This window comes from Aulonocara stuartgranti (genome assembly GCF_965226115.1).
Source record: "Aulonocara stuartgranti genome assembly, chromosome: 15".
Lineage (NCBI taxonomy): Eukaryota > Metazoa > Chordata > Actinopteri > Cichliformes > Cichlidae > Aulonocara > Aulonocara stuartgranti.
In genome coordinates this window covers 5,591,945-5,617,381 of record NC_138951.1, presented here as the reverse complement: position 1 = coordinate 5,617,381, position 25,437 = coordinate 5,591,945, and the positions used below count along the sequence as shown (strand labels likewise).

General features: G+C 41.5%; 1 long non-coding RNA gene across 1 annotated transcript; it reads left to right on the top strand.

The window, feature by feature from the left end:
- The first annotated feature begins 17,023 nt into the window (after positions 1-17,023).
- LOC309688526 lies at positions 17,024-17,596 on the top strand. Its single transcript, XR_014271109.1, has 2 exons — positions 17,024-17,350; positions 17,428-17,596. It is a non-coding gene; the product is annotated as an uncharacterized lncRNA (long non-coding RNA).
- The last annotated feature ends 7,841 nt before the right edge of the window (positions 17,597-25,437 follow it).

The window sequence follows — 25,437 nt, the reverse complement described above, 5'->3', positions numbered from 1 at the left end:
CTGATTGGCCAAATTTCAAACAGATATGGTTGTTAGAGCCCTACTGATTTGTCAGTAGGTCGATATTAGCTATTGGTATCAGTATTTATAATGACTGATAAACACACGGACACCCTGTTAATATTGGCTGTTTTACTGAAATTATTATGTTATTGTGTGCAAAAAAAATTATTTGTGCTTTCTAAAGAAAACTAGTATGTTTAGAAATGTTATACTGAAAATCCCTTGCTCTATCAAAAAAGCACTTAGGAACATTTTGATAAAAACTTGAAATGTCAAGTTTTCTATCCAGTAGGTCTGTTCTTCAGTTTTGGTAAGTGAGATTCACTTATTTTATTTCTATGTCACTTTGCACAGAAACATAAACCTGCTAACTGGTGCAATGTGTTTCTAAGGTCTTTTGGTGGTACCTCGTTAACCAGGCTTGCTACTGTTAGCTGATGACTTGAGCACTCCACACCCATCCAAGTATGGTCACTTCTGGCTCCTAATATAACAAATCCACAACAGCTATAATTGAAGCCAGTAAGTGATGTCACCTGTTGTATACAATCTACGGCTCAAATGTGAATGGGTTTGTTGTAATGTCCCAAATCCTGTTAGCTAAACCATTACATTCTAGAGTAAATCTTCTAAAACTGTGCTAAAAACCAATAAGATATAACATAATGTGCAAAACACTGTCTGCTTCCCACAGTTCAGGGAAAAGATGCTGCACATCTTAAATATGCCTGTGGGGGCAGTGCTGCCCCGCAGCTGAGACTGGAAGTGCCAGTCAGAGCAGGCACAGAGCAGTGAAAGGTGAGGTGACAGGAGGTGCTGTGCATCTCTCTTGGGAAGATCTCTCCAGTCACAGCAGAGGAAAAAAAACAAACTATCAAAACCAGAGAGAGAGCGATGCAGAATGTTTAGAAGCAACCTTGATCAGGCTGTCAGCTTGGGTTATACCTAATTGAATACAGCATGCCATTTGAAGTGGAGAGTATGGCTTGAGCAGCAAAGAGAAGCCAGAGTAGGGCAGGCACAGCGGGAGAGTAGCACTCACCAAACAAACAAAAAAAGACAAATCAAAGAGTAAACACATGAAATGTTCAAGCAGACAGCCCAGATCTTTTCTCTGTGTCCAACATCATGTACTGTCTTTACGTATGTGCTGTTAGTACCTGCAGTAGCAGAGAGGCTGTAAATCTCAACAAATGTAATTTGGGGAATAAGTAAAAGGTGAAGGAGACTGCGCCACTTTGTCACTAACCTCATCATTTCAGGCCTGATTTGAAAATGCATGCAAAATAGCGATGGAAGTATTAGTCACAGCTCTGTGTTAAAGCAGGTTAAACGATATCAAACTCTGCTCTCAGGAAACATAATACGGCGATGGAGGTCAGCGGCTGTTTCGGTGTTTGACTGGCCTGCCATTGGTAGCTCAATAGACCGGAGTGCTCAGGGGCAGTGGAAAAAAAATATTACTCATAAATGGAAAAGATCACATATTGGCATTTGAAAGTCTGCAGAGAAATGGTGTCACAGAGGAGACTCATCTGTCATATCTCCTCAGGCTAGAAGGACGTGATGTTCTGTCAGAATTGAAATATTTCTCACGCAGGTCAGTGGCTCCAAATACTTTATTTTACTGCTATAATCCCCCTATTACAGCCATGCACATGCACCATATATATTCACCCACATAGTGGTGTGAATATATTCACAGCTTTTGCCTATAAATGAGGAGATATGACCACAAGCCTTTATGCAGTATGGAAATACCCACTCATAAGCGTGTCTGTCAATCTCTTTTTTACACCGGTTTGGATGTTAACCTTTGAATTGTCAGTGCCCGGCATGAACATGACCAATGCTAACATTTTTCATTCCTCACATTTATAAATCGCCAGCAGAGACTGCGTGGAATTGAATAGTTTAGAAGATTTGCATATAAAATTACACTGCAGTGCATATTAAAGGAGCAGTCCATGCAGGTAGAGAAGAATAAAAACAAAGAAAAACAAAGGGGCAAGTTCATATGCGACGTCCATTTTTGCAATAGTTCTGTGTGATACTTATATAACCTGTATTGCTGATACCAACACAGATACTGATACTTTTAACCTAATATAAACCACATATAATATTAGGTTTTTAGTAGGGGTGCCAGGATACAGAAAATTCATGGTTCAGTTTGGTTCGATACTTTGGTGTCACGGTTCGATATTTTTTCGATACAAAAAATGTTCATGCCTTCTTAATTTGTCATTTATTAAAATTATAAATATATATTTTAACTCAAAAGTACAGTTTTTAAATTGAATGTTGCTGAAACAAAAGTAATTATAAAAATAAATCTGATTGAGGAATCACTCATCTTTGGAAAAGAGAGTTTATTACAGAGAAATGGCTCTTTCCAAAATAAAAGCTATACTATACGCTTCTTCTGGGCTATATTCTCAGCAGCATATTGTAGCGGGTCAGGGCTGTTCGGGGTTCTGTTTGTACAGTTATGTTTTGTTTATGTTGCCATAGTGACGGGTGACACCCTCTCGCTGCGACGGTGTGTCCTTCCGGGGTCAGAGGGCGCCCTGTGTGTTGTTGTTGTTGCTGTGCTGTTGCCGCGCTGAGCAGTTAGCTAGCGGCAGTGTTCTTCTGCAGATGTTAATAAACGGCTGTGTTCCCTGGCTAGCTCACGGGAAGCAAGACCAAACGACACCTCCGTCTCCTCCTTGTCTAAGCTCGCCACATTGGTGTCAGAAGTGGGATGATGGTGGCACCCCATGTTCTGACCCGAGTGACTTTTCCCCCGCCGGTCGTGACCGGCCGGTGCGCCAGAAGAAGGCACCTGGACATTTGCAGGACTTTGTGTGGGGTAATGGGGTCGTCGGGGACGACTGACCCCTTAGGTGGGGGCTATGTAGCGGGTCAGGGCTGTTCGGGGTTCTGTTTGTACAGTTATGTTTTGTTTATGTTGCCATAGTGACGGGTGACGCCCTCTCGCTGCGACGGTGTGTCCTTCCGGGGTCAGAGGGCGCCCTGTGTGTTGTTGTTGCTGTGCGGTTGCCGCGCTGAGCCGTTAGCTAGCGGCAGTGTTCTTCTGCAAATGTCAATAAACGGCTGTGCTCCCTGGCTAGCTCACGGGAAGCAAGACCAAACGACACCTCCGTCTCCACCTTGTCTGAGCTCGCCACAATATTAAACATATCAGGTCCCCATAAGGAGAATCATGTGCTAACGGCTGTCTAAATGACTCGAGTAAAGTTTGTAGCATGCATGCTTGTTGTTTTTGTCTGCTTCCACTTGTCTTTGCACTAGGATGATGTAGGAGTAAATGTGCAGTCATATTCGTTGTGTTCCCACTAGTGCTGTCAGCGTTAATCTCGTTGAAATGACGTTAACGCCACAACACGGCAAATCTCCGTTAACGAGCTACCCCTGATCGCCCGTGTGTGGGGGTTAACGAGCTAACTGCGCTAACACACTAGTTCCCACCCATGTAATTGAGCATTGCGTGGCACATCCAACATACTGTTTTACTTTAGTCCATGACGCGCTTACCTTCAGGGTCATACCTCACATGAAAACCAAAATAATTCCAAACGCTAGATCTGAATGAGGGTGGGGGAGGTTCAATTTGCAATGTTGCAAGGAGAGCTTATCTTCTGTCTCGCTAGCTTGCCCGGCGCTCTTCCTTCTGATGATGCTGTCTGTGTTGAGCGCTCAGTGGATCTGCACTCGACAGTGCAGCCTAGGCGGAGTAGTCGAACGCAGATTCACTGAGCGCTCAACACAGACAGCATCGTCAGAAGGAAAGTTGATAAAATAAATTAAAAATTTTGTATTGTTCGATACATATGCGTACCGAACCGAAAGCACTGTATCGAACGGTTCAATATCGATACGAGTATCGTTGCACCCCTAGTTTTTAGGTCGATACATAATATAAAATATAATATAACCTAATACTAATTATTTAACAGTGGGCTACATACTAAACTTAGATGATAGAAACAAACTATTGCGCTAGTATGGATCCAATCTCAGTACTCACATTGATATTGATCCCTCTGCTCTTTTCCAGTAGCAGCAAGTAAGCACTGGTCACGGGTCGCTGCTGAATTGTTCCTACAGAGTTACTGTGAATTCCCCAACTTGTTTGATATGATAAGCAGATGTTCAAGATGACGAACAGCTGCCAGCCACTGATCTTATTAGTAGCTGCTAATTCTTTCTGCTGCGCCTCTAGTTGGGAAGTGTCTGTTTCTTTGCCACCCAATTGTCACACTGTGCTACGGCTCAGGCTCGCTGTCTCTCTGCTCACACGTCAACGCTAGTACTTCTAATCCAGGAGAGAAAATGAACTGTCACACATGTTTGATTGTTAAAAGTGGCTGCTGGTTTCCGTGACAACACCTCCACCGGCTGGGTTTGGAGTAATGGGCAGGCAAGACTTTTTTTTTTCAATATTTGAAAGTGGTAATTCAAATGGAGGCCGAATTCACAGAGCGACAATGTGACAGATGCAACTCCATTTTTCAAGATGAATGTAGAAATGATGCAGCCCAGGGAGAATCAGAGAAAGCGCCATAAAACCCAGCAGTTCAGACGGAGGCACAGAGAGCAGACTTTCCCCGCTCACTCCACTTCCAGCCATTCGTACTTATTTTTTTATTAACCCCACTCCTACCATAACCATTATCCCTCTGGCTATTACGCACAAGATCCCCCCAGACCGACCAACATGCCAGAAAGTGACTGGCATTAAATATGACACACAGTCCTTATACCATCATTGCAGAGAGGGCCATTTTCCTCTTGAGTGAAATACAGGATGGTGCAGAGCGGATTTTTTTTCTTTTTCTTTTTTCACGACAAACAGGCCTAATGCGGTGTTTGAGTCATATAACTTCCACAGGCTCCCACCTGCATTTGCATTCGAGAACCACAACAAACTGCTGCTTTTCCTCATGCATACATGCAGCAGGATGAAGCCTTTCATCAGGCTGATCACTGTTGTTTTGTGTGGTTAAGCATTATTTTAATGACTCAGTAGCCACTCAAAGCTACATTTGAAATGCACATCAACAAGCATTTGTTTTGGTGATGTTGCCCAACCTGTACTGTCTCTGCCATCAAATGGCCATTCTGTAGAAATGAGTGGATCAATCCAAATACCGATACCAGCGCTTCTTTTGACATAAGATCAATACTGTTGATGATTGATTCTTTGTTTCTATCTATAATGTTACTTTGGCAATGAAAAATTTACATAAAAAATACACAGTGAAAAATATCAGAGCATTTTTGTGTTGATTGTTACATCTATTTCATTTATAGCCTACAGCACATTTAACATGCAATGAACCAAAAGTCTTTACTTTCTAGGTCTACAAAAAAAGAGTTTCAAAATCCATGAAAAACTGAAAGGTTTGTTGCAAAAGCTAATGATTTTGGGGAGTCAAAATGATGTAGTGGTCATCAAAATGTGTTTAGAATTTGCAAATTGGTGATGATTAATTTCATAAGTACATATATGTACTTGTGTGTGTAGATATATATGTATGTATATGTATGTGTGTTTGTTACTTGTAGTTATTACTGCCTGTTACCTGTGGTAATGCAATTTATAATTTATATATTCTGTATTCAGTTATGAAGGCTCTAATTGTTGGTTGCGAGCTGCCGCTTAGATGCTTGTATCTGCCCGGGGCTGTTGATGGGTCTGTATGCAATGATGGGCGTAGCTGCGGGAAGTTTATTGTTTTTTTTTGTTGATGAGTGAGTATAGGGGTGGGATTTAATAAGTTTTCTTCGTCCCACTCCTTTTTCAGGCAAGTTTTGTTTTTTGTTTTGTGTATTTTATGTTCAATATAGGTATTTGTTGTGCCTGAAAATGAATAAATAAATGAAATGAAATGAAATGAATAAGTCATGACACACTGCTCTCCAGTACATAAGGTGCCTTGGTGGGGTAAAAGTATTGGTATCGATATTGGTATTGGCAATACTGGCCCTGTATTTACTTGGCATCCGATCGATACCAAATTTGAAATATCACACTACCATTTTGACCTGTCAGAACTTGGTACTAATTATGTTTATTTAAAGCTAGGGATACTTGCACTGAAAGGATGCCTCTGCAACAGTCTGTCCAACAGAGCGGATTCAGTAGAAATGACATATTCTTGTAAAGGAAAATGCTTTAGATAATAAACCAGGTAAATTCGAATTATCATTCCACACCATAACACTCTGTGGTACACATATTCTCTGTAACTTCAGCAGTCTCAAGAGGTTAACTGGCTTGGTTACAGCAAAATAATTTCTTGCCCATAGCAATGACAAGTGTAGGATTAAGGAGTCACACAGAAAAGGATAGCATAGTGCATTGTTGTTTGGCGCTAAGATATGTCCCTCCCTGTGGATGCGCTGTCTGTTTGCCTGCAGCAGCATGACCTGCCCACTCTTGGCTCTCTGCTACTGCTGTGCAGGGATCTCTCAGGATTTATTGATTCCAGCCTGTCCACCCACCAGAGGATCCGATGCTAGTTAACATGATGCAGAGTCCACATATTCAGAGGCCAGAGAGTACTGCAGGCCTGAACTCTGGTTTGAGTAATTGAAAATGATGGTGATCAGTCAGATGCAGGTTGCAGCTGATTAGGTGTGTTTACAAACAGGTAGAGAAATCAATGAAGACAGGTCAGTAGAAATCAGAAGTATCTGAATGAACATCGGTGAGCGGTACCAGGAGTCAAGAGGTTCACTGGATTAATGCAGTGGCCTTACTTAAGCATTATGTAAGTAGCAGTTAAAAACAGCTAGTGTCACCAATGTTTCAGTTAATAATGCAAATAATAATTACACATTTGCATTTGCCTTTTCAGTGCCATCCATCCATCCATTCATTTTCTGCTGCTTATCCAGGTCTCAGTCATGCGGTCTGCAGTCTGATACCCCCCCTCCCCTCTAATTCTTCTGGGAGCTCTTCCCAAGCGAGCAGAGGAACACGGTCATCTGTCTGTCCTGTACCAGCCTCAGGGACTCCTCCCACTGAGAGATGCCAGAAATATCTCACCTAGGAGGTGCCCAGGAGGCATCCTAATCAGGTGCCCGAATCACCTCAACTTAGCTGTTATTCTCAACTCGTTTGGATGAGCAATGACTCAACTCCGAGTCCTTCATGAATCTAAAGTTGGATAGAAACTTACAGTTCTGACTGTAAAATTCTATAAAAAATATTCTGTGGACGAGACAACAGGTAATATTTCTGGAAGGTTTGAGTCTTGTTACATCTGGCATAAAACTAAGAGCATTTGATAAAAAGATCATCATACCAACAGTCAAACATGGTGGTGGTAGAGTGATGGTCTTGGACTGCTTTGCTGCTTCATGACATGGACGACTTGCTATAAACGATGGGACCATGAATTCTGCTCTCTAACAGAAAATCCTGAAGGAGAATGTCTGGCCAGTCAGTTTGTGCCCTGAAGCTAAAGCACATTTGGGGTATGCTGCAGAACAATGATTCAAAACACACCAATGAATGTTTAAAACAAAGAAAAAAGAAAAGAAAATGAAGGTTTTAGAGAGGCCGAGTCAAAGCCTGAACATGAATTATATTGAGCTTCTTTTGCATGACCTTAAACTCCCCAGTGTGGCTGAACGAAAACAATTCTGAAAAGAACAGTGGGCTATAATTCCTTCAGAGAGATGTGAAAGACTCTTTGCCAGTTATTACAAACACTTGAGTGCAGATCTTCCTACCAAGGATAGCACAATCGATTAGCTATAGGAGGCAGTTACCTTTTTGCTTTGGGCCAGGTAGTTTGGATAGCTTTTTTCCTTTAATAAGTGAAATAATCAATTAAAAAATTATGTATTTACACAGGTTATCTCTGTCAAATATTATTAATAATGTCAATTTGGATAGCAGACATGAGGTAAATCATTTTGTGTAGGCATGGCCAAAAGATTCCTGCCTTTTAAGTATGTTTATCATCAGTGATTATTCACAAATAACTGTGGCTTTTGCTACTTAAGTGAAAACAGAATCTGGTTTCATTATTTTATCATAGCCTACATAATGCCTTAAGGCCACTGCTGCTGTGATTTGGCGCTGTATGAACAAAATTGAATTGAGATGAATTGAACAACAGCTTTATCCCATCTTAAGGGATGCACCCATATACCAGTCATTTCAATGATATATCAACAGATAATATAAGTAGTGGGTGTATGTTGTTGTGTCGCATGTTCCTCTGGCACAAAAAGAGGAAATAAAAAATCTGACGCAGATACAATGTTGAAATAATTATTTAGACTGCTGATGTTATTTTGGTTGTTAAACATTTTTTAGTTATTTTTTTGGTGCATCCCTTTGAAAATTTGCATGTTACCAGTGTAACGTTGGCATCTCATCATTCATCTTCCCTTTCTTTGATAGCTTGCTCTACATCATTACACTTAGAGTTAACGTGGTACTCAATCAAGCCTTGGGATGTTCATAAATTACGACGGCTGCCAAGATGAAATGAATAATTGCAGTCGAGTATTATTTCGAGCCCCGCCAGGTTGAGCTTCGTGCAACCTCTGTCGTACACAGGGAGGGATCGTGCAGCGACGCCTGCCTATCGAGGGTGGCCGCACGCAGACTTACGATGGTGGTGATGAGGAGGGGAAAGGCTTGGCGTGGAGCAATACACGATAAGGTTTCTGCACCACTGTGGACAGCACTGGGGGATTGTGGGAGAGAGCTTATCAGTCTGCGTCAGGGTCTATCAGCATCTGTCATGTTTACTCCTCAGGTGTGCTGGCTGCTGGCTGACTGTTCTGCCAAGGCTCCTTCATATCAGCCAGCTGAGAGCTAACCGGGAGCACAAACACAAACCCACCCACTGCTGCTGCAAACCAAAACCCTCTCTATTACCTCATCCTATATATAAATCTCTTTTTCTCAGAGTTTAGCTACTTTTCCTGTCTCATCCTTTCCCAGCTTGCCTTTTAGTCTGTAACCACTCTGCCACTCTGTTCACCTGTCTTGGAATGGATATGAAGTGAATCATCCTTTAACAGGATATCAACAGACTTGACCAAATAGCTCTACACCAGCCTGTGTGTTTATATGTGTGTACCGTGTTTATCTATCTTTGTGGGGACCAGAAATTGGAATTTCACTATACTTGTGGGGACCAACTGCCTTTATGGGGACAAAATGCCAGTGTCCACAAGTTTGAAGGCATTTTTGAGGCTCAAAATGTGTTTTTTGGGTCAGCGTTACAATTAGGTTATGGCTAGGTTAAGGCTAAGGGTTAGTGCCTTATTTTTGATGGTTAGAGTAAGCGCTTAGGGAAAACAGTATGTCAATAAGATGTCCCCACTAAGATATGAAAACACAAGTGTGTGTGTGTGTGTGTCTTAAAGTGAAGTGACAGAGCAGAGAAGTAATTTTGCACTCTGTAACCTCTTCTCTGCTCTTACAGAAGCTAAAAATGAGGAGGGAGGAAGTGATTGTGTAAGACACAGACAAAGAGTGGCATACACTAAATATGGGAATTTAAATTCTGAAATTTTGTTTGTGCCTGTGTGCCACAGAAAGAAGGAGAAAAGGGGAATGAGAGAAAAGTGAGAGGACAAAGTTAAAATGAAAGAGAGGGAGAGAGAGAGAGAGAGAGAAATGAGAGATTTGAGAGAGATTGTCAAAATGTCGCGGGTAGAAAAGTCAGCAGTGAGGTGAAGAGGAGTCAAACAGAGCGAGAGGAGGTTGAAACCATAATTAGTGTCAGTGAGTCACTACGAGTGGCCCTGTGTGATGTCACTGGCTCCCCCGTTCTCTGTATCCCGCACTGAGGACAAGCTTGGCGACTAGCACATCCTGACCTCTCGCCTTGCTAAGGAACACGCTGTACTCTCTTCTGTTTTACTGCTGCACAGCCTCCAGGCTCCGGTCTCCAGCCCTAGCTGTGTCGCCTTTAATGACCTCATCACTGTTTGCGGGGTCACACTCATGCCTGCTGTGGCTGCTGATGTGTCAGCGTGTGTGTGTATGTGTGTGTGTGTGTGTGTGAATGTGAGAGAGCGAGAGAGAGAGAGTCCTATTTTCCAAGCGTGCATCTTTCTTATCACTGGTAGAGCATGAAGAGCTGCTGCATGACTGACAGCAGAATCAAACCAGTGTAGCAAATACCGTCTGCCTGACCATCTCGCTGGCAAATCAATGTAACATTGGAGCAAATCAGAGCAACATATGAGAAGTGGCCTCTGTACATTCCTCCTCTGTGAGGCAGACGACCGTGGCCTGTGTCATGCTGTTTTCTCCTCACTGTGGTATCACAGAGAGGCAGGCGGCCAACCACTGTGAAGGAGTGTGCTCTGGAATGACAAACACCCACTTGATCTCATGAACCTGCATAACAAATGGATCTCAGTGCCACGGACATGGCCAGTGCCGTGAGAGACACACACACACACACACACACACACACACACACACACACACACACACACACACACACACACACACACGCATGCACGCACGCACGCACGCACGCCAAAACCCCCCACTAAACACAAAATAATTTGCATCAGTCACAAAACATTTAAAAAGACAACAGCTTGGGAATAATAAAGTGAAATTTAAAAAATCAAACAGAAACAGAAAAAATATTGAGTGAGAGTAATAAAAGTCTTTTTTCTTTTTCAGCAGAGTATCTATTAACCATAAATAGAAATACATATGACACATAGCCTGCAGGTTTATCTGAGTGGAAGTGGAAATTACTTGAGAAAGGGCTGGTCTAGGCAGGGGTGAGCAATTAATATTACCAGTTCTGCTCAATATTAATTTGATCTCTTTACAAGCTCATTGGTGCCGCCCTCCACAACAGTCCTTGATTCTCATAGGGCCTCATGGAAGCTTAACTACCCACCCCATTCTAGAGTGTAGAATCGCTTTCTTTTTTTATTTTGCCACATGCATGCACGTCTTCCCACACCTACCTAAGCACTACTCTACCGACTTAATGATTTTGGTTCTTGTTGTTTAAATAAAGTAGCCAAATTGTGACAAACTTGCATAGACTTGCTTCTTGTCATAGTCCTGCACTGGTGTGCTCCTCTATCTATGGTCTCTAGAGTTCTCGATTGGGTTGGGCAGGTTCTGTCTCCGCCCTTGGGTGGTAGATTTAGTCTTCCTGTCTTTCAGCCTGATTCCCACTTCCTCAGCAGGACCAGTTTATATCCTGAGCTGCTTGAGCTTCCATTCCTTAATAGATTGCCAAACCTCCTGAGAGTGGTAACCAGGCTCAGAGAGAGCTTCTCTGCATTCTAGTGCTTTCCCCGGTGTTTACGTTTGTGTTCTTCTATGGGTGATGGACAATCTTCCAACCAGATTTGCTCACCTGTTCCAGTTGAGTTCGTCCTTTTTGGTGGAAAATAGCCCCCAATGTCCCCCAGTGGCTTCAGGAAACAAACTCATGTCCCTTGATCCTTAGTATAGCCCGCCCCACCTCTCTAAGTAAGCCAAACTCTTCCAAGCCAAAATCTCCTCAGGATCAATTCTGTACCATCGCTCCACAGTAGCCTTACTAAACCAATGCACATTTCCTCTCTCCCAGGGTTCTCAAGCCCCCCTGGCTGACACTATTTCCTGAATCATGAATATGTTGCAGTCAGTCTCTGATCAAAACCTCTTTGTGTCAATAAATCATTTTCAGTAAAACACATTGTTCATTGGATCTCTCCTTAGACACCACTTGCATTAACACTTTCTGCTATATGTTTAAGCTTTTTTCAATAACATGTAAACATCATTTTAAAAAAGTGGCCTTTATCGGTGTACTACTGTTTAAACCATTTCTGCCCCATAAAACACATCCTTGGATGCAACTGTAAACATTATTATTGGAGTATTCCGGGGTGGTCACGTGTTTCAGGTCTTTGAACTCCTCTCACCGGTGACTCAGCTGTGGCTGACTGGGCCCAGCTTGACTTCAGGTTGGGTCTCCTCTCTGAATCCCAGATGCCTCGCTGATATTCTTGATAGTTCAGGTCCTTGACAGTTCCGTGAAACTGAGTTAGCTCAGGGCCTTGAAGAGAATGCCCCAGAAATCCTCCTCTGCATCCAACTTTAATGGGCATGCATCCTGACACTTTACCCTGCTACTGGCAGACGATGACCAGTTATTCATCCGAGGACCTTTTTCTTTTTACTTTTTTTTTTTTTTGCACTTCCTCCATGCGATCCTCCCACAGCACTGTCAGTTTCACTAGTGTGATATTTTTGGTGGCCTCTGTGACCAGGAGAATGTCTGGCCTCAGGGCAGCTGTAACTGTGCAGTGGGAACTTCAGATGGCTCTCTAGAGAATACTGCACATTGTTATGCCCACTAAAACGGTTATTTTTGGAAATTATGCTACAGCATGTAATGTTACGTTGACCTTTTGTTGATTCAGATTGCTTCAGACTGGATGGCTCTATAGATTTTTTCTTGCAATTGATTTACACCAGAGCAGGCTGGTTCATAGAGGTGTAAGAGGAAGGCATCTAGATAGACTGATATCTCCCTCTTGCGTCTGAAAACAACAACAAAACAACAATAACAAAGGGAAAGGGTAGTTTATGTAAAGTGGTGTTTGGGGCAGAGAAGGTTTTATATCTCTGGTATAAATTTAATGTGCTTAAATCTGTTCGAGATTTAAAATGAGAATATAATGGAGCATGTCTTTAACCAATCAATAACCACAATAAAATTCTGACATTATGTTTGTATGATGCCAATTCACTAATTTTAGCTTGATTAAGTTAAAAATACTGGGCTTGTGTGTGGAGTATTCGCCTTCTAGCTGTGCTGGTTTCTTCAGCGTCCTCCAAAAGTCCACAGACATGCATGTCATGTTAATTGATCTCAAAATGAGAGAAAGTGTATTGGACAAAGTGTTGTATCAATATATGGGTTAATGGGGCTAAGTGCTTTGAGTAGTCAATAAGCGTAGTAAAGCCAGTGCTTTTCAATTAGTGAGTATAGCCTTTGTTTTTCAAGATTTGCATTTTCTTTTTAATTATTGAGAAGTTGATAGCTACATGCATAAGACAACACAGCCAACAGTTAGCGTGTTGTAGCTTTGTTACAAGTTTTTTTTGCTAAGAAGAATACATTTTGATTTGGGGTGCAACAAGATGAGAGCAGACATAGCGCTCCACTCTGCTGCTTCAGCTGCCTCAGCTGGACTTAGGCGTGCTCGGCTCATGACATTAGATCTGAATTATTAAAAATCCTAGATTCACGATCTGCATTTGTTACCTGTGACCTAATCGCACAAAGGCTTCTAATAACAGACGTTATTATTCATTTCAAGGTTCAAGGTTCAAGGTTCAAGTGTTAGAACCTTTAATGATCTTCCAGAATGGTCTGTTTCTCATTTTGTTCTCTCTTTCTTAATTTTTCTTCATCTCCATTTTTTTCTGCAGGAAGTTACGACACATTAGGCTTTTATTCCCCCCTTGGAAAATCTGTACCCTGTACCTGTACATGTATTTCAACATGGGAAGGTGCATGGGAGCCTATGTGTTGCCTTCCATCCATTTTTGATGACCACATAGAGTTATCCACACAGCTTCCACCTGCTTCCTCCAGGCAGCCTCCAAGCTGCCAGATTTACTGAGGCACGGTGCCAGAACAAACTGTGTTTTAAAAAATAAAAAAATAACACTGTCAATATTTTAGAAAGACAACACAGTGAGTAGATTGCATGTAATGGGTGGGAACTCAGAGAATTTTGACCCTTGTATATGCATTTGTGGGAGTTTGCATGTTCAAGGTGAAAAATATGGGGCGAGGAATATTTAAATCAAGCATGCAAACTGATTTAGTAATGCTTAATGTTTGCCACATGCAGTTTACTGCTAATTGTCCCAATATTCAACACTTAAAAAAACGCATGTCTCAATTTTTGCAATCCCTATACTGTAATAAACTTTAAAAACACATTTTTATCTCAATTACATTCAAGCTGAAGACAAGCTGAAATCTTCACCCTAATACAGAAAGCGATGCATTCTCTTGAAAAAGTGTATTCAAAATACATAAACAAAGCAGGCTGTTTGCTATCAATTGCTAACACTACCCAGTCATATGCAAAGTGTTAAGGTCAACGTGTAGACCTGCCATTGGGACACAAACTTCAATATAAAAGCAGTGATTTAGGGTCAGAGTAATGAGTAATATAACTAACTAAACACTTCCTATTATGAGTTTAAATTCACTTTCAACCAAATTTATAAGAATATGTAACTCTACATACTTACAAGTAATTTCAAACTGAATTTCTGTTATTATCGCAGCCTGCATGCAGTATCCTCATGTCCCACTAGGGGGCCCCAGCCCAGACTTTGGAAATCACTGTCCTAGTTGAACGTGTCAGCACCATGGACAGCGCGCAGATGATCGGTTTTAGAGGTGAACCTGCATTAATTCAGCTGCATGCAGTTTGACAGTACGTGAGATACATCTTTTTTTTAAAAATCCAGCACAAAAAATTGTAGTTGTATTTTTAACACTAACAGGCAATCAGACACTTCTGGTTTGTTTTATCCCTTGAAGCGATGCACGTTGTCTTAATACAAGACAAGACTGCTACAGAACTCGATGTGAAAATATTGTTGTACGGCTTACAGTCCTACACTGGCTACCATAGGGCTACATTTAACATACATGTGTATGACCTTTATTTATGTGCTTTTCTGATTACAATTAACAAGCTGCGCTTGCCCTGTTAGTAAATTGCGCGCAGCTGAATATCATCTCTTGGTTTGCAGCCTTGCTCTAAATTGCGGGTCTCTTGGCAGAATGGGCATGCTATTTTGACACCTGTCAGCACTCTTTGCACTCACGCTTAACAAATCTGGCCCCAAAAGGCAGAGATCTGATACACACCTCCGGTCTCTATTTAAGAAGGGCTTACTTTATAACTTAGCCTGGATGTATAAATAGCTTGAGAAATTCAGAACCTTAACCTGAGAGGTGTATTTGTAACATAAAAACATACCAGAAATGAGTTTGCAGGTTACTTTTTGACACAGCAGTGAAATGAAAGAAAATGTGCGATTTCTTTTTTCTTTTTTTGTCTATGGTAGTTGTTCTACTACCATGGCACACTGGCACAGACTGTACTGGGATCTGCTGATTGTGTTAGTAATGCTCCATGTTAAACAGATGGGACAAAATGGAGGGAACAGCGCGGTGCTTGTGTGTCTGACCTAGCAATGCATTTTAACAGAAAAAGCAGTCAGGGAGCCTGAGCAAAAATACCACCCAACTGGTGCTGAAAATAAGCAGCTTCTCTTGCCTGTCAGGTGTAATTCTCACAGTGTTCAGCCTGTCATGAAATTATTAAGTCAAAAAAAAAAAATCCTGTAGGGATTTCTCTGCCTTGCCATCAGTCTTTCTCCTGATCAGTCTAGCACAACATGATGTATGTAGATGGTCTTGCAGCTCATCTGTCATTTGAAGAAGAGACTGTCTGATTCCACCTGGCAGGGAAATGCACACACTGTTCTGCATCCATCTACCCCAAGCCCTGCCCAGTACACACCCACTCTGACACACACAAACCAGAGGAAACAAATGGACAAAGCTTACTTTGTGCTTTAAATGAATGTTGCACTGGGGCACGGCTGTCATAGCAAATCACGGTAACACTCAGCATGCCTCTATGCTTCTGTTAAAAGAACACCATGAGCTCCCCCCATTAATCCATACCCTGTCTCAAGCTCCACAGTACAGGAAAATAGGACACTTTTATTGAATCCACAGTTGCATGTTTTTTTATTATGCATCTAGTACACAGCATTTAGTGGCCTCATTTAGAGCAGCTGATGTTATATCATGGTGCATGTGACTGTCTATACTTTATACCAATGGAAAACAGCAAATCAAGGGTGCATATATGAGCGTTTGTCTCTTTGAATGTGCTCACATTATGGAACTTTTATGCGTTATGAGCTTGGTCTCATTCCCAACTCGTCACACATGGGACGCTTGTTCAGAACCACTTAGTGTTAATTTTGAATGCTGTGGGTACAATTTAGCATAATTTCCAACATGCAGGGTTGATTTTTAACACAAACCTTGATCTTTTCCTCATCCTCACCAAACACTATTTCTGGTGCTTTAAATTGAGCCAAACAGAGAACAAAAATAAAACAGCGAGAGAAGACATGAACTGCAGTCCTGGGTAATTTACTCATTCCCATGACAGTTGCATTAAACCCAATACTGTCAGAAGGCCGGGGTTTGTGTCCCCTGTGGGAGCTTTGTTCTTTGCACTTATTTTCAATATGTAATTAATCACTTGTTAATTCTTTTCCCCTTCCTATTTTATTTCATGTTTACTCATTTTTGGGCTAAACACCACAACTATTTGGTCTTGAAATAGATTATGGTTTTGTTTATATATTACTGTTCATGAAACTGTAATGCCAACAGCTCCTGTATGTGATCATTTAGAGGAAATCTTAAAACCCTTCCAACAGGCTTATATTCTGCTGTCTTTATCTTGATTCATGTATGTCAGAATAAACGTAAAAATTACAAAAAATATATTTTTACCATCCATCCATCTATCCAAAAGCTGTTTAAAGCCCATTTAAAACAAGAGCACTCAGAGAGCACAACTTCTCAGAAGGCAATGGCTTTACTAAAACTTTGATCTTTTATGATATGACGTTAGCCTGTGTTTTTTTTTCAAGGTCAACTTTGACCTTGGACGCTAATAACAAAGGTCAAGGTCTAATGCTAAGCCAACCTAGGTACTCATGTCCCCAAGGCCTAGCATATTGTTGTGAAGTTTGAAGATCATCTATAAAAAGTTATAGGTATTATAACATTCTTACTGATTTTCACAGTTTGTGTGTATTTGACCCTAACCCGAAATCTTGAAAAGCTAATAAAGAGACAGAACTGATGTCAAACTCATACTATTAACCTAAGATCTTTTTTTTTTTTTTTTTTTTAACACTGTGCAGTTCTGGAAGGTAATTCACTTTTACAGCACTGTCATATATTCAAACCCTACCTACCTTCTGTCACGGTCGGACGGCCCTTTCCAGACGACCCTGCTTGTGTTTATGTTTTCTGTATATGTGTTTGCTTCTCCCTCCCTGGCCCTCGGGGTTGTTTACGGAAGTGCGCGCCGTGGGAGAGGCGTGTCCTGGCGACTGTCGTCATTGGGAGTCCCTCTTCGCTGTTGCCGGCCCACCTGCAGCTGATTACCTGACCAGTGGTTGGTAATCATTCCTCCAGGCTAGAAAGGGGTATTTAACCTGGACTCACGGCGACAGTCGACGTGGGATTATTACTCCGAACTGGTATAGTCTGTGCGAGCAGTGTGAGTGTGTTATTCGGCTAGCGTGTGGCTAACGCTGGATTTTCCTTCTTCCTCCAGGAGGGGCGAGCGGAGAAGCGAGTTGGGGAGCACACACACTAAGGGAGTTACTACACGGAACGCACTGGGAGCAAGGGACGAGCACGATTGGAAAATTGCACTTTTGAATGGATTGTTGGACTTGTCTGTTTCACTGTAAATAAACGCACTGTGTTTCTGTGAGCAAGAACCGCGCCTGGGTCCCTCTTTTCCGTGACACCTTCCTCTGTCTTCCTCATCCTTAAGGATTTCAAATTTTTTCTCACAAGTCTCAATCAACCCAAGATACAAATGGCCATTTTTGCAATTTTTGAGCACAGTGGCAACATTGTCCCTGTTACAAGTCAGTGTACCATTAAAACGCATGTGAATCTGTTATTTATGAGCTGAAATAGTTTTTAAAAAAAAGTTGTTATGAAGGGAAACATCCCACGCAGGGCCCATTTTCCCTCTCCATTCCATGTCTCTTTGATCATCTGAGTTTGTCCTCACCTCTCTCTCCCTGCTTTAGCCTTACCATATCAATCGTTATTTTATATACACTTCATCAAAGCAGCTTCAGGGCAAAAAAAAAGAAAAAAGAAAAAAAGCACAAAACCTCAGCAGAGGCTAGGGTTTGATTTCTTACATAGATCCAAACCTAACGGGGGAGTCTTGTTTTCCTGCTTGAAACAATCTACATTAATCCTACTCCCATGGAGAGCTCTAGTTGAGGTGAGGAGTTTTGTTCCACTCCCTGACCAAATGCCATCATATGAAGTGGAGACCTGCCAGCCTCAAGCTTTGATGTATAAGCAAATTAGTTAGAGCTGCCTTATACTTTTCTAATTCCAGCCAAATAGCAACGTATGTCAGGTACACACATGTAACAGATGTGCCACACATATCTTCACACCTGTCTTTGGACTGGTGTGAATGGTTGTACCAAACCCGGTTTATAAAGTGCCCAACTCTAAACAGCACAGCCATTAGAACTAGGACGATACCTCACAGCACAACTAGTGCTGTCAGTGTTAATCCCGTTAAAATGACGTTAACACCATAACTGCACTATGGTGTTAACGCTAACTCGCTAACGGAGATTTGCCGCCACAATACACATTGGCCAGCACAGGACCACTAGTGTGTCTGCAACTATCCTTGTGCTGGCCCATGTGTGGGCCACCTCTGGCAAACCTGATCTGGGCCACCAAAGGGTCGTCATTCTTTGTGGTATGTGGGCCATGTGTAAGCACATTGTGTGGGCCAGATCGGGGCCATACCAATTTTGCTATGTGGGACGGCAAGGCCGGGATGGTCCATTTGGTAAAGTAAATCCCTTGGGCATCTTTCTTGGCCTTTAGACAATAATTCTGATGGCAAAGGAACCAAACGGGACAGGTAAAAAAAAAAAGCAAAAAAAAAAGCTAAAAACAGGAAGCTATGGCTACAGTTTGCATAAGTTCAACATAATTAGACAACAGAAGATCGCAAAAATGTTGCCTGGTCTGATAGGTCATGATTTCTGCTGGGACACTAAGCTGGTAGGTCCAGAATTGGACATAAACAACATGAAAGTAGGGATGGGTATCGTTTAGGTTTTATCCGATACCGGTGCCAAACCGGTACTTTTGAAACGGTGCCGGTGCTTAAACGGTGCTCGAACCGGTACTTAAAGAATGGAGAACTTTGTCCAAAAACCTTTTATGTTTAGCTGTTTTTTTTGTGAAAAGATAACAATGTTAGCTTTTTCTGCAGCTATAGGGCATATATGGTATCACTCTTAGCTGGAAGCAGTGCAATGTAAAAAACACAAACTTTGTCCAAAAACCTCTCATATTGAACTGTTTTCCAATTTTTTCTTTGGTCATTTTAGCCTTTTTGGCCAGGGTGAAGGGAGTATCTGCAATCAAACAAGAAGACAGCCGCATGTAACTACAACGGTGGTTGCTAGTTTACCTTACATGCATTAATGTAATAACGTGGTTAGCGTACTCAACGTAAATTACACACGGACAACATTAAGCTACTCACGCAGAGAAGAATGGCTGCTGTTGCCATCATCATCTGTCATCATTTCTGGTAGAAAAACTGGCAGGGCTAGGGGCCAGGACTCTCCTCTTCGGGTTTTGGGGGATGTTGCCGATAACAGGCACCACACCCGTAGTAGGTATGGTGCATTTCTCGGCTTTAAAAAAAACGCTATGTGTCGCCAGGTGTTTCATCAGACATGAGGCGTTACCTCCTTTGAACAGTATCACCTTAAAGCACTTGTTGCAGGCTGCTGAGTTTGCATCTCTTGCTGTGAAGTACAGCCAGACTTTTGACTGCTTCACCGTGGGCATTTTTAATCTGTAGCTCTGCTCTAAAAGAACATATGTACCTGGGCCCGCCTACTATCCTTGGAAAGGTAAAATGATTGGCTAGAATCTGAAGTATATGATGGTATAATGATGTGGAGAATTTCTTTCACACATTTTGGACCCCTAGAACCAATTGAGCACTATTTAAACACCAAAGCCCATCTGAGTATTGTTGCTGACCTGTTCCATTTCTTTTATGACCACGCTGTACCCATCTTCTGATGGCTGCTTCCAACAAACCATGTTACATGCCTCAAACCATCTCAAACTGGTTTCTTGAATATGGCCAACACAGTCGTCAGATCTCAGTCCAATAGAGCACCTTTGGGATGTGGTGGAGCAGGAGATATCATGAATGTGTAACAGACAAATCTGCAGCAAATGTGTGAAGCTATCATGTCAATATGGATGAAAATCTCTCAGGAGGTGTTTCTAGCACCTTGTTGAATCTATGGCATGAAGAAATAAGGCAGTTCTGAAGGTTAAAGGAGGTCCAGTACTAGCAAGGTCAGCCTAATGAAGCAGCCAGTGAGTACATGCTGCGAAGACATGTAGCTTTAGCAGGTGGTAATAAATATATATACATAGACTTTAAAAAAAAACAAAAACCTTAAACACTGAGCACCATGCTCTTTTCCCCTGACAACAGACCTCGCTGTTCTCTGCTCTTTTAAAACAGAAGCACTTTGTTAGCTTTCGCTAATGCCTGTCTGCGTACGTCCCAAGAGATATCCATGCCGGGTAAATGTTCACATTTTAGATATAAGACAACACAGAATATCTTTAAATGCCTCTATTAGCAAAATATGAATAATTCAGCACCTGCGGACCTAAGTGTGATATATTTAAAATAGGGTGAAGGCATGGAGTTTATGATTTATGATCACTGGGGTCAGGTGGTGGTGGGTGGGGGGCAGTGTCATTGAATCACCCCTCACTTCGGATGTAACGACTTAACTATGCGTATGACACGTGCTAAACATGATCGCCGGCCTGCTGGCCAGCCTCATTCTAGGGGAGGTCGCAACTTCATTATGCCATCTGAAACCAGTGTGGGAGCCCGCTCAAACAGGCTAAGACCAATTATTTAGATTAATTCGATACACCCTTCCCAACCCCATTCTGCTCGGAGCATCTGCTTAGGCTCAAGGAAATGATGATGTACGAGGCGTAATTTAGCCTTGAGAGAGGGAGAGAAATCACTGTGGCTGATTGTGGCCAAATGAAATTCAGATGAACTGAGCTTATTAAGAGGTAAAGGGGATGGGAATGTACAGGTAAGAGGTTTATCAGTGTTAATAAATGCTATGGCTACCTCCCCTGAAAGCTCTAGAAGAAGAGAAGAAGAGGTGGGGAGGGGTGAGGGTCTTCAGTCGTCCAAATGGACTCGACATCAGCTGTGGCCGAGAAAGATCGGAGAATTATCACATACAGCTCATTTCTAGAAGTTAGTGCTGCTTTTATGAGTGTTTTTCTCAGCACCAGATGGGCAAAATGTTGCACGGGCATTGTTTTACAGTGCCGATGTCATCCTGAATTAACAGCAGTACTTCTCAATAGGCGTCGGTGAAGCATCTTTCTGGAAATCGCCAGGCAAAACACAGCAGAACATGAGAAGAGGCACAAAGCTGTAGCGATGGCGGTTCAGATGTCATTATTATTTATGAATTACACCAAAGCTCATTTTAGCAGCAATGAAATCTTAAATGGGGTTATGAGAACATCATCGCCACTGTGTATCACTGAGCCTTATAAAATAATGGATTTAAATGGAAACTCACTGCCAGCGTTAATGAAGCATGACAAGCATTCCCAGTTTACACAGAAAGAGGGAGAGCGGCAGAAAGGAGTGAAGTGATAAAAGAGGTTCATGGGTTTGTGAAATGAAAGGCCATGGAAGGCAGTGGGATGGGGGGATAAAGTCTGTTTTCACATTTTACCTGAACATATATAAATTGGGTCATTAGGGTTAGGATTGGCTTTAGGTGGAAAGCACTGTGTAGAGAGCTTGAGGTTGGAAACTTTATGGAGATTATATCAGATTTTTTATTTTTCCTCCTACACCAGGTTTGTAAATTATGAATTATGGTCATGACAAAAAAAAAAGAAGAAAAAAAGAAAATCTTTTCATATCCCAAGTGTCCTGTGTGACTTTGTTCCTTGCTGTAAGCTTTTCTTTGATGGAGAGTGAAGATGGAGTGGACCCTAGGATAAAAAGTTATTTTTTCTCTTGTAAGGCAAATGCACACCCCGTTGTTTCGCAACATTTCATATACTTGCATACAAGTCAGAAAGAAGCAATTCTCCCAACTCTTTCAAGTTTGAATTGGAAGACTTTAATACATCAAGAGTTATTTTAGATTGAGGTAGGTAAACACACTGCCTCTGATGCAGAAATCAACAGTCGCCCCAGGATCATCCCTGCTTTTAAAGCCGTTATTTGAATACAAGCCCGTGTTTCTGCATGACTATATTTGTTTGCACTGGAGTCCACTCCGAGCTATAGATTCATGTCTTTGTGGGAGTCAGAAAGCGGCCATGTGTTTTGCTTGCTAATGAAGCCAAAGGATGAGAAGAAAGAAACCTTGTTTACTCAATGAAGATAACAACAGCTCAATCACCCACCTGACCTGAATCCTTAATTGGGATCATTATTATACTCGGGACAACTAAAAGAAGATAAGTTTCCCATTTGCATAGCAGAGCGGAGATGATAACTGACGCTGCATGTCACCTGTAGACAAGGAGCTTCAATCACAGGAGAGAGTAGATTTATCGTTTCTTACGTCACAGCCGTGAACGGAAAGCTTTTAATCAGATCAGTTTTCTGTAAACAGAGAAACACATGCATACATAAGCCCCATGCTCCTACATGATAGCCAAACCTGTGAGTCCTGAATGAGCAGTCCAGAAGCCCAGGAATATCCAAAAATCCTTGCTGTGGATCTCTACACCTGGTACACTCTCATACAAGCTGCGGTAGTGGACATTAGCTAATCTTAGCTGATCCCTTTCTGAGAACGCTGTTGAATCTGGAATATTGCTTCCTGTGAAAGTTGTGATAGGCGCCATCTGATATGCATTAGCATTAGCGACAAGCTTAAGTGAAATGTCATTTTTTTCAGTGAGCCTGATCGCATGTATCAACCAAGCTGGAACTCACCGGAGGTTTCTTGTGGTATAGATATTAATTTCACTCTGATGTGCCCACAGTGAGCCTGAGTGCATGAGTGGATGAATGCAGTCACACATACAGCCTCAGTTTGAGACCGGGCTTGAGATTTCAATATCGCCATGACTTTATTGCCATTATTGCCCTGTTGGCAGCTAATATGTGAGTGAAATGCCAGTTTCCCTGCTTGTTCCTTTGTTATCTTCAACACATACACACATATATGCGCACACAAGTTGCATGCTCAGGCCTGACTGCTCTTTTTCCAGGGGACTTGATGGATAAACTCGGGCTGTTTTGTGAGAAAAATGTGTGAAATGTTATAGGCAGACAATTTTACACCCCTCTCTATGTTTAGACATATCCATTTTTTCTTTGTTTTTTTTTTTTTTTGGCCGGCAGATCTTTGCACAGTTGGACATTTTCCTGGCCATAACTGTAAATACAAAACAGGAAACAACTTGCTGTTGTTGTGGAAGTTTTCCATTTAAATAAAGCCTGCAGACGAGCGGTGAGCAGTAGCTAACATTCTTTAATCAAAAAACAAAGAACACAAAACCAAGTTGGTGGAGAGCCTGCATGACCGCGGGGCAGACGGTCAGCAGTCTCCCAGAGCCTAACATGGCTCTCAGTTAAATACCGTCTCCAGGAACAAAAGGCAGTACACAGCTGTTTCACACCTTAAGGTTCACACTCCCTCGAAGAGACAAAAGATTCTTCCTGTGGAGTTTTCTGCTTCCCCCAACTTCCTTACTAGACCCCCACCATTTGTCTGAGTATGAGTGTGAAACATGTTAAAATCCAGTGGCACCAAGGCATTATACAATAAAATAATGTGATTAATACACAAGTAAAAGAAATTCCTATACACTGTCAACACTGTGTAATGTCCCTCAGAGTTTAGCAACGATCAGTCAGGAAAAAACAAGACTTGTCTCCCAACTTGACATTTCAGAAGTGTTATAAATATTTTAAATTAAGGGTAAAGAATTAAAGTGTTATATTTCATTATTTTCTTTATTATGTCTCAGTTGATGAGCTGCTTTTGGACAAAGGCAAAATTTTTATTCATCCATTCTTATCTATCCTCTGTGCCAGCTGCTGGTTGCTGCTTTATATTAACCTACAGACATGCTAGTTAGCGATCCTCAAATAGCTCTCAGCATTACAAGAAATATTACTCAAGTGTCGCTTTGAACAGTGTTGTTTTTGAATATTCTCATCTAATACAACAATTATATTGAAACTAATCAGAATTTGTAAGAGGACATTTAAATCTACATATCTATAATTATCTACATAATTTATAATTTATGATTTCCACTGGACAGGAAGCCTATTTTCAGCAACCATCGCTTCTGTGTTCAAGTGGCACACTGTATTACCTTATGCAAGCTGGTTATTAATTACTAGGAGTCAACTGATCAGGGTTTGTGGGTTTCTTTATAGACTCAAAAAGTCCTTAAAAAAACAACAAGTTTGATCTGAAATCAGTCGGGAGGATTTTATCCATGAAATGAAGGATATTCGATGCAAGTATTCATACAACTGTGCATACTACTTCCTTCACAAACCAGAAGAACCTGTTTCTTGCAGATACCATTTAATGAAGCCAGCTGAGGACCTGTGAGGCACCTAGAGGCTCTGATGTACCTGCTCTTTTGATCATTTGTGCACAGGGGCCTCTAACTATTTTGGTTAGAGCCATTTTGTACCAGCTTGTTAAGGAAGTACACTGTACTCTTCAATTTTTAAATTTTTTTCCAATTCCTGCATGAAATAGCCTTCATTTTGTTATTCAAGAAGTGTCTGGCAGGTCTAAAAAATAATAAATGCATTTTAGAATACATTTGTCATTGATTTGGTTACTTCCTGTTCATTTTAAAGGTTTTTTCTCCTCATATAGCTTTCCTTCTGTTGTTTTTTTTTTTTTTGTCTCTCTTGGTATTGTTATTCACCTATGTCTTATCATTCCTCACCATGCTTTTTTTTGTTGGTAATATCGTTTGTGTTTGTCAGGTTTATCTGGTCTTTCTCCAGGTTCTGTCTTTGTTTTCCCAGTTGGCATCCCAGCCTTTGGTTTGGGCTTTGTATTCTCCTTCTTTAGTAGCTGCTGGATTTTTACCCACTGCCAACGGGCAGCTCTTTTTGTTCAGCCTTTCCAAGTTATTAAAGAACATATTTTTGTCTGCATTTGGGTCCATTTTCTGAGTGTTAGTGGCAACATGAGATGATCAACATAATCAATTTGTCACAGTAATTCTAGTTTAATTTAGATTCCGTATTTGTTGTTCTTCATGGTTTTGGTTCTTTGTATTGTTTTCTGCTTGTGTTATATTCTTAGTTCCAAGGCTTTAAGTTTCTGTTACTTTGCCTTCCCTGTGTTCCACGTTTCATGTCTGGTCATCCTTGTCCCCAGTCAGTCATGTCGCCATGTCTCAGTGTCAAGTCTGTGTCTTTGTGAATGTGTCTTGGTTCCTGTTTTACTTTGACAGTCTAGCATCCTATGCACAGTGT